Below are 13662 nucleotides of genomic sequence, written 5' to 3'. Positions count from 1 at the left end.
TCGGAGGACTCCCTGTAAGCCTCCCCCCTCCAGCATGACATGACGTATCAGATTCTCGGTTCTGACAAAAAGGATGAGAACTACCCTCCCCTCAAGCCCAGGCAAGTCATGAAAAACACCAGGTCACCAAAGACTCCACGGGCTTGACCCCATCCCGAGCCCCTGCTCTCCCTACAGTTCCAACTTGCCCTTGCTCCTTTCTTCAACCTTCAGAAAATCTTGAATGCGATTTTCCCACACAGGTTGACCTCAGATTTTGCTTTCTTTTACAAAAACCCAAATCAAGCCCTAGAACACATGCAACACACACTTGCTTATGCTTTTCTTCTTCAACTCCAAAGGCAGGGTCAACTTTCTCTTAACTTCTATGTGTTAAACATTCTGATTCATCAAGTGAAACCTTATTATAAGAATGAAAACTGAAGGGCTTCCCTGGTGGCGCAGTGGTTGAGAGTCCGCCTGCCGATGCAGGGGACACGGGTTCGTGCCCCGGTCCGGGAGGATCCCACATGCCGCGGAGCGGCTGGGCCCGTGAGCCATGGCCGCTGAGCCTGCGCGTCCGGAGCCTGTGCTCCGCAACAGGAGAGGCCACAACAGTGAGAGGCCCACATACCACACACACACACACACACACACACACAAAGAATGAAAACTGGTTCTCAGAACTGCCACTCGTTGTCAGCTGAAGGAGAGCATAAAACCGAAGAACTGCCTCTGGGTTTTCCAAGGAATCTCAGTACTTCCAAGAGTTATACAGTGAGAAGATAAATTCAAAGACGCTTCCTTCAGTTAAACACACTTGAGAGAAATGCAATGTATGTAGGTTAAGATCCTCACTGCTAGGTAAACACACGGCCATCGCCAAAGAGACATGACGTTAACTGCAACTTGCTAAATTACAGCACAACGCACAACAAACTAATTTTAGTTAATAAAGGTGTACCACGGTCCTAATGACAGGCTACAGAAAAAATGTTGTTATAAAAAGTTAAATTAAGATGCAAGAGAGAGGAAATATGGGGATATATGTATACGTATAGCTGACTTACTTTGTTATACAGCAAGACTAACATACCATTGTAAAGCAACTATCCTCCAATAAAGATGTTAAAAATAAATAAATACATAAAACCATGGTAAAACACAAGAAGAAAAAAAGTTTATCTAATGTCTTTAGAGATTATCACAAAGTACTAACAGATGATACGATACTGAGAAATTTTTTTTAACATCTTTATTGGAGTATAACTGCTTTACAATGGTGTGTTCCGTCAAATCTTAAAGTGGGATGACAATACACAATGAAGTTTATTGAATTCAATGATCACTAGGTCACATCTTTGGCATGTTTAAAAAAATGATACAGGGACGTGAAATCTCTGCTCCCTGATAATATTCAAACCTGAAGGATTAAGTATAACATTAGTAAGAATACTTGAGTATTTATTCTTATCTTAGTGAGAAATTCATACGAAGCTAATACTTAATCATTTTCCATATGGTTACAAAGACCCGTTATAGAAACTTAACTATTTATCTCAACTGTTTGGAAACTACCAAAACAAAATATATTTCATATCAGTCACCATAATAGCTCCAGTATTAAAAGCCTACAGCAAAGATATTCCATTTGGTTTCTTGAAGCACCTAAATAAATCAGGCATAGATGAAAATCCAGTAACAGCTGTCTAGCATCGTCTCGTCTTGACTTTAGTGTTCTCTCCAAGGGTGTGAAAGTTCAAAGGCCCCAAATACACTCACTTTCCCTTTTACTGCCTTTTAGTTCCAATAACTAGAGTATTCCCATAACCAGCAAAGCAAAATCCTCTGGTACACAATGACAAAGATGTTGCCATTCCCAGTTTTATCTTTTTGGTTTTTGTTTTTTCCAACAATGTGAATCTTGATGCATGGAATTATTATCTGTTACTCAAATACTGACAGATGAACTGCTCCATCACCATATCCCTCACCAGAAGTAATCCTTGATAGAATACACTGATCTAATTCTGCACAAACCTCAGATGAAGCAGTATTACCTAGAATCCAGTGTATGTGAGAAGCAAAAGGAAAAAACACTGTTTCTTGTGATGAGCCAAATGCTTTATTAATTCATCCTTAAAATGTGGGCTTATATATGGCATCAAAATTCTTCAGAACAACTTATGTTCAGGGGTATCAGGGGTCAGCAAATCTGGCCCGCTTCCTGGTTTTATAAATAAAGTTTTACTTGAACTCAGCCATGTTTATTTGTTTACCTATTGTCTGTGGCTGCTTTCCTGCTTCACCAGCACAGATGGGTTTTTACAACACAGATTGTATGACCCCCAAAGTCGAAAATATATTTATTATGTAACTCTAAGAAAAAGTCTGCCTCCCACTGCTACAAATTCTTCTTTCCATTAACAATTAGGTAATAAAGTCAGTTGCCTATTAAGGCAAAAATTCCCAAATTGCCTATGATAATCACCCATGTTCTCAACACGTACGAGAACGAATGATGTTCTGTTTTCCTGGGGAGAAAAGGGACAGCACTTCCAGGTCTCCCAAAAGTTTATTGGTTCGTTCATGTACAAGCTGAAAATTAATACTAGCATCTATATTTTGCCTCACTGAAAGTTGAATTTTTCTCTGATATTTCTGGAGAAGACTCCTAATCACCCACAACTTCTTGGTAGTGGTTTCTATGTAAGATTCCAGACCTACTCAGTCACATGTGTAGACCTCTCTGTGCTGCTTTTCTTCACCTGACATGGTGCTGATACCATGACCTCAGTTGATGGAGCTTTTAGGAAGGTTAAGGTCCTAATTCATAAAAGGTCTAGAACCATGACCAGCGCAGAAGAACCAATGGGCGTAAAATGAGTCAGCTCAGTGAAGACTAGAGAATGGGGGGGGGGGTGTTTTTCTATTTCCCCATGAAGGTCAAGAATGTAATAACAGTTCATGGAGGAAAGATGGTACCCGAAACTGACTGCACTTTATGGAGAACAGAACCTGGGATGCCAAGGCTTGTCATTTACCCAGAAGAAGTTAGCATATATTTAAATGAAATATTTAATAGGCCAATACATCTATTTATATTAGCGAGAAGTGTTGGCTACCGTAAAAACAGGAATAAACTCAACTAGACAAGGCCTGTAAAGTACTTAGAAAAACACCTTAGTAAATTCCAATTTACTATAACTCTGAAAAGTGGTGTAGGCAAAAAAAAAAATCTTCCAAGATGCTACACAACCAGCCCTTCGATTTGCATTTCACACGTTACTACTTCATAACGCTGTGGAGGCGATGAACTAAGAGAAAACATGCAAAGCGTCTAGCACAGAGCCTGATCCTTTGGGAGGTAAGTCTACCTCTTTATTTTTTTAGCTCTGGTTTGTACTCGGTAAAGGTCATAGAGAGGGTAGAGGGGAACTTTAGCAAACCGAGAACCCTGATAGTCTGCTCTGATGACCCAAACCATGTCTAGACTATCTTACTCGGGGAATGTGTACAGAAACCCACCGCAGGCAATTTCAGGAGTTTCCAGTGTATACGTGTATTCATATGTGTGTATAAACAACATTGTACAGTAGACGATACTTGATGCAAAAGATGTAGTCCTGCAAAGTCACGTATTAAGTAACTTTTGACAACCGGAATCCCTCTAAGTGCATGAGAGACAGTGGTTATCTGAAGGTAGCCTTCGTCGAAATGAGCATTTGGTCAAGTTATCAGTTTGCCTGTTGCCAGGCCATCCTTTCATATAAGGAGTTTGCTTAAAGTGGGCTGCACCCACGGATGAATAACGTTTAAAATATTGATTCTGTTCTGTATTCAAATGAAGAGATTACGCATGCTTGTCAAGAAACAAAGAAGAAAGAAGTCTGCGGGAGATCTCTGCATTTTACATGGTATACAGACATTATTTCTGCTTCACTGGAGCTTATTTAAATTCCATGGTGAACTCAGCCACGTCTCAACACTCGCCACACGCATGCATCACACCTTAAGCTGATTTCACTACAGCGATGTCTTAAAAATGTCCTTTAAGGACTAACAAAGTACGCTTGTCCATAGGAAAAGCAAGAATTCCACAAAGAACCCTACATATGCCCAATGTACAACAGGAACACATTTCTCTGGAAAGCCACATGCTCCATGCTGCGCGCATCTGCCTCGGTTCACTTACGCGACCAGGAGGGGAGTGGTTACCAAACTACGACGTGGCTTTAATCTGCTCATTTGCTTATGAGAGGTTGTCTAAAACGTCAGATCGAATTCATGCAATTCACCCACAACCACAGGGCCCGAAAACGGAATCCCCGGGGCTGAGACCCAGAGCTTGACATTCAGAACCCTCATTCCTAATTCCGGATGGAGGAGGGAGCAGAGAAAGCTCCAGAGTGAAAATGTTCATTAACACCCAGGGACCAAAAAGGAAAGAGCCAACAGCTGATGAACTGCAGGTGAAGACGCTGGCGCTTTACTATTTCCATGGTGTGACTGAATCACATCTCTTATTTTAAGGGACTCAGAAGTATCATCAGCAATTTCATGTGACAGGATTTACTCTGCTGGAGAGAGGGGGAAGAAAGCACCATTCAAATAAATTTCTTCACGTTCATATTTGGATTCAGTGAAATAAATAAATCATCAATAAATTTCATCTTCTACTAGAACTTTAGGGCACAGTGCTCATAGCCCAAGACATCCTCATAAAATGATAATTTTACATGTGCTCATGCTCATCAAATGTAGCAAGGTGATCCACATTCAAATGGGTAAAGAGATTTGAAGCATGAGATGGGCCAGGAGGGGACAAATCATGATTAATGAGGACACGTTGAACTGAGGCCAAAAGAGTCCATGTAGGGGCTCAGCTGTCAGTGTCAAGAACCCTTACTGATTGCTGCAATGCCAAGGCTCGGTGCGCATTTTCAATATTTAACAAATTCTGAAACATTACACGTTGGGGGTCCATAGTGAGGACAGAATAAAAATGAATTAAGGGGCTTCCCTGGTGGCGCGGTGGTTGAGAGTCCGCCTGCCGATGCAGGGGACGTGGGATCGTGCCCCAGTCTGGGAAGATCCCACATGCCACGGAGCGGCTAGGCCTGTGAGCCATGGCCGCTGAGCCTGCGCGTCCGGAGCCTGTGCTCCGCAACGGGAGAGGCCACAGCAGTGAGAGGCCCGCGTACTGGAAAAAAAAAAAAAAAAAAAAAAAAAAATGAATTAAGATTTCCTTGAAACCTGACACTGAGTAACAGATTTCTCTACTAATGCTATTTCATCTTTTTGGTGACTCAATTTCCAAATTCACACCTCAATTTTATTTTTTTTAAAAACAAATTGATTTTCAAGTTGTTTCCTTTAATCTCCTGAAATAGCCAACCAATGAACACCAATGAGAAAAAGCTTTGTATGATTTGCCTCTGTCCCTGGAATGAAATGCATGTTCTGGGATATAAAGACCCCTCCCTTCTGAGCTCAGAAGCCTGGGGGCAGGGAGAGAACCCACCAGGGAACCGTGATCAACTGTACAGGGACTGTGGTCAACCTTGGCCATCTGCACCACATTCTAACCATACGCATTTTAACCTACCACACTGGGTTTTGTATTTTAAAAAAAACTAAAAAGGAAAAAGGAAAAAAGAACACTAAGCAACATTTAAAAACAAAACGTCTTGCTTTTCTTTGAATCCTACAAGAAGTTAAATTTGTATAAGAAATGTGTTAAAATATGTTTCCGTTTATTGCGTTAACTTTAGTTAAAGGTGCACTAGTATTAACACATGGGAACCCAGAAGTGAGCTCCTAAGGCCAGGTGCACGTCTAGAGTGTAACACTGCTCCAGAATGTGCCCAAACACAAATGAGGCAAATTGGAAACAGGGAGCTCTGCAACGTGACAGCGCAGTGGAATTAAAGTAATGGCCTGTTTACTTCTCCAAGGATTCGGTAATACGAGGAAAAAAAAGAAATATTTATGAAAAACACAGAACTGCAAATCTGTGTGTAACCTTAGAGATCACCAAACAGAACTAGAGACTTTTTAAAATTCTGTACTCTTCCCACTTGGAACTTGGCGTTTAAGAACAAGATGCTTGCCTTCCGATGGACGGCAGCTGGCTACCTCATCACCCAGGGTCCACCTTACTAAGCAAATACATCTAGAAGACCGTGATAACACAGCGTCATGATACCTGGTCTCGGAAGAAACTGAGATGGTCGTCTGTGGTATATACGGAACGTGTATATTATGATGGCTCCTTTTAATAGCAGGTATTCACCTTAGCAGGTATGCTAAGATCACTGAAATTACACTGGAGAAGCAAAAGGTGCTCTCCAAGTTCGAGATGATTATGGCATGTTGCTGTTTAAAAGCGTAATTGATACAGTGATCAGATGACGTTTAGGGAATAAAGGAGAAACAACACCTGGCCAAAGCCACGCCCCAGTCAGCCTAGACATGTGACCTGCTTTATGAGGGCTTGGCATTGGCGCTAACATCACTAGTCAGAATCTGTTCCCTGACAGAGCCGAGGTGGCGCCACGAGAGCCTGGAGGGGTGAAGTGCACTCTGGACACGGGTAGCTGGTGTGGCCGGGAATGGACCTCGCTGGGTAAGGCCACTCCTCAAGTAGGACCATGATGTCTGACCAGTGCGTGGTACGAACAGGACAACACTCAATCTGTCCCTGAGCGAAGCTCAGATTGATACAAAAAGCATAAACCTGACTGGGGCAGTGTAGCATTGTGGCAGCTGGCAGTATTGGATTGGAATCTAGGCACCATCACTTCCTAGCTGTGTGACCTTGGAGAAATTACTTAACTTTTTTGTTCTTCCTCTGTGCAAAGAGTATATAGTTTTTGTTTTTGTTTTGTTTTTGCGGTACGTGGGCCTCTCACTGTTGTGGCCTCTCCCGTTGCGGAGCACAGGCTCCGGACGCACAGGCTCAGCGGCCATAGCTCACGGGTCTAGCCGCTCCACGGCATGTGGGATCTTCCCGGACCTGGTCACGAACCCGTGTCCCCTGCATCGGGAGGCGGACTCCCAACCACTACGCCACCAGGGAAGCCCTTGAAAAGAGTATATAGGAGCATCTATTTCACGGTTGTCTTGTGAGGACAACAGGAGATACTGCGCAGTTCACCAGGTACGTGGCATTCTGCAGAAACCGGACCAAGGAGGACCATCATTATCGTCAAATGGGGTTTGTGGAAGGAAAAGAGTGGAAGAACGAGGGCTCCTTGTTTTTCACCTTTTGCCCTTGTCCCCATCCCTCCTCCATGTCTGTGAATCCCCAGGTGGGAACAGAAGGCAAACCAATTAATACCTCTGTCGGATACCCCACAGCAAGTGCTGCGGCGAGACCGCAGGCCTCCTTGATGCCCCGCCCACACTGACCACAGGCTCTGTGTGCCCCAGGGCAGATGGCTCAAGGAAGGGTCACCAGTAGTCTGGACACCAGCAAACTGGGTTAGCAGAGCAGACACTGAAATTTGAAAGCAATTTTTATCCCTTCTTGACCTAATTCTGGTCAAAGGTATCATTCTTCAGCCGGCGTCAACTGCCTGCTTGACGAGGGGTTGACTTCGCCACGTCAGAGAGGCAGCCAGCATCACCAGCAGGGGTTAAGCAAAGCCCCTTACCTTCGACCTCACCCGGAAGAGATCTGCTCCGCAGCAGATTAGACTTGGATGATGAGAAATCCCCCATGGGCCCCATCACCCAGACTCACAGAATGAAGGGCAGGTAAATAAGGTGCAGGTGTTTATTTCTCAGCACACGCACCTAAAGGAAAGGGGGCGGTAACGGGCTTGGGGGAGGGGAAAGCCTCTGGGTTTGCAGAGCGCTGCACACAAGGGGTCCTGAGCAGGGAGCGGAGAGTCAAAAGCAAATGCCCACTCTTCACCGTTTCTCACATACCATTGCCTCGGCTGCATGGTGTGTTTAAGAAAACCTACCACCACTTTTGCTCTCTTTACAAATAAAACCATTCCATTTCCTACAGATAAATGAGATTCACAATGATGTGTTACAGAAAACCAGGAATTTCAACTCATCTGCGTGATGTTCAGTTTTTCGGAACCAAATTGTGTTCCAAGGCAATAACATCATCCCTGGTTGCTCACCGTGGAAGGGAAAGAAACTAGGGATGGGGAGAATCCCCAGTACTCGAGAAACACAGCTCTGATTCCCACCAGAAGGAAACACGGCTTTGTTGCCAGGACAATGGAAGAGCCACGGGCAAGGGACTTTACACAGAAGGAGACTCTTATGCACAGAAAGTCAGTCCTGAAAGCGGGCAGTAAAGGCTTGAGCAGAATACGACAAAAGGAGTGATTCAGAAGGCTTCTCACTAGTCTCTGAGGCAAAAGATGAGGTCTGGCTGGAGCCCCTTTGAGTGCTATATCTTGTTCTTGAAAGAGAAAAGAAAAATGCCCTGATGCATCTGATCTCGCCCCTACAGGCTTAGGTCAACCCGAGTTCCCTCCCCTCCTCAGGGGCTGAGCATGGCTGATCTGTACCCACAGCTTCTGAACTGAAGGGTGAAACCTGCCATCACAGACACAGGCTCACCTCACTCGCTGCAGAACATGAAAGGACGGTAGGAAACTCATCTCCAACATGACCTCTACTGTGGTTGTGTAACCTGAGAGTCGAGCAGATGTCTAGGAGCAGCCTCCCAAGGAAGGATGCTCCAACATGCAGGTAATCAGAGCCTCACCCACAGCACCAGTGAGTCTGTCGACAGCTCTCTTTCTCTGGTCTTGGGTTTTGGAGAGAAAGACACTTCGGAAGATACAAGCTAATTTCACTGATGGACAGATAAGCTGGTTCATTTAAAGGGATAGATTATTGGGGGAACTTGTGTGCAAACATTGCCAAGACGCAGGGATAATGCCCAGACAGAATGGAGGCATCCTGAAAAAAGAGAATGTCTCGATGAACTTTTCCGTAAGTACACAACTGTGCAACCACCTGGTTCAAGATACACAGAAGGCAGTGTGGCCCTGTATGACGAGTGTGCTCAAAGATAACCATCCTTCTGACATTTACCACCATCGGTAAATTTTTTACCCTCCTGGACTTTACTTAAATGGAATCATATGACATTGACAGTTGTGTCTGGCTTCTGCCGTCCAAGGTTTGTGAAGGTCACTCATGTTATCATATGCATCAGCAATAACTTCCTTGCTGTGTAGTATTCCACTGTATGAATAAACCCCCCAATTTTTATCCACTCTACTGTTGACAGAAATTTGCATTACTTCCAGTTCGGAAGTCAGATGTACAAAACTAATGAACGTTCTTGTACATCTTTGACTATATTCTTGTCTTCTTTAACGTGGAAATTGGGACCTCAAAATTTACTAAGCTAAGTCCTACTAAGTAGGACTGCAAAGCCAGCAATTCTCTGCACAACACCTCCCCACATCCAAGAAGGAGGCAAACAAAGACACTCGGATATTTTCTTAAACATCTCTCTTGTACTTTCTTGTATTTTTATTCTTAGGTGCTTCTGCTTCCGGGAAATTCCACTTTAAAAGTAGCTATTTTTTTTTTTTGCCTTTGCCAGTCCATCTTTTCCAGCAAAAATCTGAAGCAAAAGGTAAGCACCCAATTTTTACCAAATTGATTCCTAAAATGAATCTACTTTCTATACCAACTTTTAACTCCTCTCCCGAAAGAACTAAACACGATCTATTCTACACCTTAAAAATACGCACACTTCCATCCATAAAAAATAATGCCATGGGGATCTGGGAGCAGGAAGATGGCTGAATTCCCTGTGTCCCCGGCCAGCCCCCATCACAGCGTTTGCTTTAAAGATTAGAGCATGATGTCGCATCAACTTCACCCACGTGGAACACCTCTCCACAGCCTAAGGTAAGGGGCGACAATGTCTCACCATTATTTACCTTCGTGAAGCTGAAGACCTGCCATTAAGTAATACGACAGACAAATAGTTTTTTACTTCAAACAAGAGGAGGGAGGGGCTTCCCTGGTGGCGCAGTGGTTGAGAGTCCGCCTGCCGATGCAGGGGACGCGGGTTCGTGCCCCGGTCCGGGAAGATCCCACGTGCCGCGGAGCAGCTAAGCCCGTGAGCCATGGCCGCTGAGCCTGCGCGTCCGGAGCCTGTGCTCCGCAACGGGAGAGGCCACAACGGTGAGAGGCCCGCATACCGCAAAAAAAAAAAAAAAAAAAAAGAGGGGGAATACCAATAATTTTAATAGACTCGTGTCTACTAGATCCATGAACAACTAAAAGTAGTCTTGATGATACGAAAAAGGACAATTAAGTCCTCCTCTTCATATTAAGTGGGTTTTCTAACCTGCCAATTACAGCTTTCCATTTTCTTCCCAGAATTATACATCATGTGGATCACAAACCCCACTGTCCCTGGAGCTTGCCAGCTTCACGCTGCCACCTGTGGCTCAGCTCTGTTCTCGGCATGCATTTATGCATTTATGTTTATCTGTTTTCACTCATGGTCCCTAAAAATTTAGTTTTCCATTACCACCAGCACAATTTCAGGATGCCCTGGCAGCTTCATTTACAGTGACACGTTTAAGAGATGGAAGACAGATTTCGATGTTATGCATTAGCAATAAAGCAAGATTTACAGAAAGTTGCCCAGACCACTGGGAGAGATTATTGAACCCCCAGTGGCAACAGCTCATCCCTGGAGGACTACGTTGCAGGCATCCATGGCAACGATCCCTCTCACCTGGCAATGAATGTCCCCAAGTCCTACACATCCCCAATATCGTTTCCCTTCCAGGCAGAACAGGGGTTACAGGTTTCCCAGCTGCTCACACATCACCTGGCAAATCTCTCCAGCCAGCCCCACCAGCGCCACTACCAGCCAGAGAAGTAAACAGGCTGAAAATGAGCCTTGAAGAATCTAGGTTAAGAAAGGATAATAAAGAGCACGGTGAGAGAGTTTGGATCCACAGGTTCTGGAATCCCTTCCTGGGCATATCTGGACGCCAAGGATTGTGGAGTTGTATCCCAAAGGATGAGAGAAAAGGAGATTTCAGGATGCTTTTCTTGTGTAATGTCTGGAAACATCACCCCAAGCATACATGTACAGACAAATAAAGAATTTCGTATAAAGTGAGTTATAAAGAACTGACACTATATAAAGCATGGAGCTAGGCTCAGTTCAACTCAGTGACCAAGGACCCAGCAATGGCTGAGTCCCAGGCACAGGGCTGGTGCGTCAGGGATGAGCAGGCGGGGTGTGTGCACCAGCAACTGTGTCTGAAGAGGTGCTTGAGTGAAAGGACGACACCAACTGTCCTCCCAATTCATTCCCCAGAACCTGGCACTGCCCTCCGGTCTACCATTTCTCTGACCTTTCTTGGGAAATATTAAGTCTAATGAACGTGGCTACTTTCAGGCATGTTCAAAGAGAATGAACTTCAAGCCCCAAGCCTGAGACAATTTAGGGAGCCAGGTGACCCGCAGCTAGCTGGCTGTCTCATCGCAGGCACGGCACCAGGTCCTGCCAGGAATTAGCAAAGCCCTTGGGGCCAGGTGCTTTGAGCTCAGAGGACCCACTCATAGGTGGATTTGGGGGGGCAGCGGGTGTAGCTCCTTGTGCCTCCCCAAGCGAGCTCCACTCTGGCCTGAAACTAACGCAGCAAGCGCTCTGGCCTGGCAGGTGGGTGGTGAGCGTCAGTGGAGGGGGAGGGTCTCGGTTAGGAGCAGCGGTGGCGCCGGCTCTGGAGTGTTCCTAAAGGTCAGCGGGCAACGAACGCCGCAGGCAGCCCCACTTGGGTCCCCAGGCCAGTCGCAACGACCCTGCCGGTCAGTCTCCACTTAAGGGGGGCTGACCCCGGGTTGGGCCCAAGGCAACGCGCCCCTGACCCTGGCCTTCACTGGGCAGCAATCCGCAGGTGAGGGGGCAGGCGCCTACCCCCCGCGCTCCTGGATTTCAAAGCCCCGCTGGGCTGGGTCGGCCGGCACAGCAGGCGGCCATCGCGCGGGGTCCCCACCGACCCCTCCCGGTAAAAACCTAGGGGGCCCCACCCTCCAGCTGCTCCGGAGGCGGCTCCAGCTCCAGGGTAGGCTCAACAAGTTCCCGGGCCGCGCAGCGCCGCCTGCAGCCCAGAAACCACGAGGACGCGCCGCGGTAGAGCCCGGCGCGCAGGCGGCAGCCGCCGGCGGCTCTTTCCACCTCCTCCCCAGGCTCGGGCGTCGGCGGGCGGGGGCTCCTGCACTCCCGCCCGCTCCGCTCCCTCGGGTCCCCCCACCCCACGCACGCGGCCCGGTCCGGCCCCGCGCCGCCCCGGCTCCCGCCCCGCGGGGCCCCGGGCTCCGCCCGCCTCACTGCCAGCCGGGCGCACAGGCGGCGGGCGCGCGGCTCCGGCGCCCTGTCCTCCGGCCGCCCGGCTCGGCGGAGTAGCTGGGACCCGGGGGCGGCGGCAAGGACTTCCCTCCCGCTGCCTCCCCGTCTCCGCCCCCGCCTCCCGGCCTCTGCTCCGAGATCTCGCCGGAGACAATCGCAGTAAATGAGGACATCGGAGGAGCACGGAGCCTGGTGGCTGTGGCTGCCTCCGCCGCGCCGCGAGCCAGCGAGCGCGCGGGCATCCCCGGAGCCGGCCAAGCCGCTGCCTCCCCGCGCGCGTCGCTGAGCCGGGCCAGAGGGACGCGAGCTGCGGCGCGGGGGCCGGCCGGGCCGGGCGGGCCGGGCCGGCGGCCGTGGAGGGGGCGGGCGGCGGGCGCGCAGCCGGCCAAATCTCCGGAGCCGAGCCTTCCTCCGCGCGAGCCCGGCGAGCCTCGCCGCGGATGCTCTGCCCTGAGTGCTGCGTGCCGCTCCAGGCTTGCCCGGGTCCGCGGTGAGACATGCCCGAGCCCAGCGCTGCACCGACCTCGACTTATCTGTAAGCAGCCGAAGGTAAGCGGAGCCCCGCGCGCCCTCTTCCCGCGCCCCGGCGCCCGCTGCACTTGGCCGCGGGCAGAACACCGCCGGGACGGGCGCCGACCCCGGCTCGGGAGCTCGCACTCGCCCCCGAACGGGCTTCGCCGGGGACTCGGCGGCTCCCGGGGTGCAGCCGGGAGCGAACCCGGCGGCGGGCGGCGGGCTGCGGGCGGGGGCGGGAGGTTACGCAACTGCATCTGGCATGGCCGGGTCGCCGAGGGGCGTCAGGCAACTTTGGCGACGGCCGGGGAGGAGCGGGGCTGCGTGTCTGCGATGTCCGTTCTAGACAAACGCCACAGCCTCGTGAGCGCCCGACAGCCCGAGCCAGGCAGAACTGGGGGGATCAGGGGGCGGCCGTGGCCCCGGCAGATTTCGAGGTTTTTAAGTCTTTTCCAAACTAAAGCGAACTGGCAAGTACGGCTGATTAACTTCGGGGGCAAAAGTCCGAGTGGAGGGGCCCTGGCGCCGGCCGCGATGGAGAGGCGTGGGCAGAGCGAAGGCAGCTGCCCACGTGAAATGCCCGTCTCCTCCCGTGGCGCCAGGGCTCGCTCGGGTTGGCACCTTCCCGGGGCTGCGGGCCGGGGTCGGCGCCCGCGGGCCTTCCGGGGGCTCGGCATCCCGAGTCAGACCGGGACAGGCGTGGGAAACCAACCAAGGCTGCAGACCGGGCTAAGCAGGCTTGCTGGCGAACCAGGGCAGGAGGGAGGAGGGAGCCCGCGGGCCGGCCCGGGGCCGGGCAGCGC

The 13662-nt window shown here is 49.1% G+C and overlaps 2 protein-coding genes across 6 annotated transcripts in view; one reads left to right on the top strand and one right to left on the bottom strand.

Annotated features, from left to right (window-relative positions):
- Nucleotides 1–13662, bottom strand: part of DOCK1 (dedicator of cytokinesis 1) — a 522558-nt gene that overhangs the window by 243834 nt on the left and 265062 nt on the right. The gene's annotated exons all lie outside the window — the stretch shown is intronic.
- The window catches only part of INSYN2A (inhibitory synaptic factor 2A), a 63085-nt gene continuing 59630 nt past the window's right edge, over nt 10208–13662 (top strand). For both annotated transcript variants that reach the window (XM_004265715.3, XM_033420740.2), the window contains exon 1: nt 10208–12895. The gene's annotated coding sequence lies outside the window, so the exon portion shown is untranslated. The remainder of the gene's footprint in view (nt 12896–13662) is intronic.

Source organism: Orcinus orca, chromosome 14 (assembly GCF_937001465.1).
Source record: "Orcinus orca chromosome 14, mOrcOrc1.1, whole genome shotgun sequence".
NCBI lineage: Eukaryota > Metazoa > Chordata > Mammalia > Artiodactyla > Delphinidae > Orcinus > Orcinus orca.
Note: the sequence above shows the minus strand (reverse complement) of the source record. Positions and strands in the feature narration are given on the sequence as shown.